We start from the raw sequence: 2343 nt of genomic DNA on the forward strand, positions 1-2343 counted from the left end.
AACGCAACGTTTTTAATTGGCGGTATTTGTTGATATTTCGTCCCTCTTCCTCCTTCCATATAATTTCGAATCGGCCCGTGTTGATCAGACACTGTATATAGATATATGGGTTCGCGTCTATCTCAGGATATTATTAACCGTTTCAACATGTTTGTTAACCGTGTTGCGCGCGAGTTGTGCATTCATTGATAACGTACAAACATTTATGGAATATAGAGTGCTCTCTGCTAAATTACCGCCGAGTATATTTCGCCTGCATTAACGTATCGGCTAACCGGCAAACTTGGCCGCGCAATTAGAAATCATTGTCCCCCTTTCCCACCTCCTCTCCTCCCCTCCTCTCTCCCTTCATTTCGAAACGGAGGGAATTGTATGGGAAGGAAAATTGCCGTTCCATTGAAATTCTATTCTAAGAAGGAGCGAGATAATTATCCTGTTTGATTTTTTAATTGACATAAACGGGGAAACGGTACAATCTTAAGGCTCCTGTGTTGCCTTGTGAATCACTATCGACGTTCCAATTACTTGGGACAATTTACAATACGTTTAGGGATCGCGTTAAACGTTCCACGAATAAAATGCTAATTTTCCCGCGTTGATATATTCCAACGAGTCCTCGGGGATCAGACAGTTAATATCCCCCTACTGGAAACTTTGCGAGGAGAAGGAGAACTGCGATACATTTTTTTTTCTTTTTTCTTTTTTCTTCTTTTTCTTCCCCCTTTGTTCTCATCCACTCTCTCCCTCTCTTTCCCTCTCCATCAGTTGTTCCCCTTGGCATTTGGGGTTAATACGGACGCGTTATTGCCGGACCTCGAACCACCGTTTCCCCGCTATTGCCAATTCATTCCTCCGGATCATGAAGGGTACAAACTGTCCGACCGAAGTGCGGATAGAATTTCAAGGAGAAAAGCTATAAAACCTATTTAAATTGCGGAAACGTGTAAATAAGCAAGGGGTGTAAAGGAGTGTACGCTTTGTTTTTCCAATAAATTATTCTCGTTCGTTAAAAGAACACTGTTCGTTAAAAGAACGCCTTCGTCGTAATATTTCATATTACGTGGTTCCTAAGATTCTAATTTTCAATTTTATAAAAATATCAGTTTAGGTATTCTCATTACAAATTACGACTATCCTCGCGACGAGAAAGGGCGACGAGAAGAATAAATTGCGATATCAATTTTTCATTGCATCGTTCCACCCTCCCTCAAGTACAAAGACACTTCTGGCTTTTTCCTTTATTACCCAACAGGCTAATGCCAACCGAAACGAAACTGTTTCACGAATAATCCACCATTGATCGTAATTTTTAACCATTTAGCCTAATCGCTACTTAATTCTAATTGCTCATCTTTCGATAAATTTATTCCGATAAAGCTGTGTATATCGTCGCGGGATATATAAATGCGATATACACACGCACACATGAGCGCTTGTACACACAACGAATATCTGGAACGAAAAGTTAACAACACTGCGCGGAAAAAAATATTCGCGGAACAGTGGTAGCGGAATAGATCGAGTCGAATACGAGCGACATATCGGTCCCGCGATGATGTACCGGGAATCTCGTTTCCTGTTCCTCCAATTTTGACTGATGCGTATAAAATGCATCGATATCGCGTGCACGACCTTCTGACCTTTGCAATCGATATCTCGTCCAATTTACGAAATTTCCAGGCCGAGGCGTCGTCACGAGGTATCGTGAAAGGATATTTATGGAATTATTTATTTTTTTTTTTTTTCTTTGAACAATCGCCACGAAGAATCACGGTTACGATCATTCTCGTTAACCTTGTTATTATTATTCGTATTATAACGTAGCTCGATAAGAACGCGTTCGCGATGTTTCCAAGATAAATTGGATCCTCTCTTTGGGTGTCTGTGCGTACCAACTTGATATCTACTTTGCGTAAGTTACAGTGTACTTTGTGATATAATCATATTAACGTTAAACGGAGTTGATAAACTAGTAAGAAGAACTTGATAACTAGGAGTGAAGAACGGGCAGAGTTATGACACGTTCTTGATCTCGTTTTACGTTAAGATAAAGTAGAAAAGAAAAAAAAAGTAAGAAAGAAACAATAGCGGATAATTCGTTCTTTATTTTTCATTTTTAAGAATCGCGATTCAACCGATTTCGAGTCGTTTTCTAAAACGACACTTTTAAAGACGAGAGAAAAGTTTTTGCCGTTTTTAAATTTTTAAACGAGAGAAGAATCATAGGCAACGCGGGGATCGCGTCTAATTTAAACGGGGAGAATAATCGATAACTTTTGTTTCGAGTATTTATACGTACGATTCTCTTTAATCCGGCGGCTTAAATTCGGGCGGGAGGGAGGG

Source organism: Apis dorsata, unplaced genomic scaffold (assembly GCF_000469605.1).
Source record: "Apis dorsata unplaced genomic scaffold, Apis dorsata 1.3 scaffold_683, whole genome shotgun sequence".
Taxonomy (NCBI): Eukaryota; Metazoa; Arthropoda; class Insecta; order Hymenoptera; family Apidae; genus Apis; species Apis dorsata.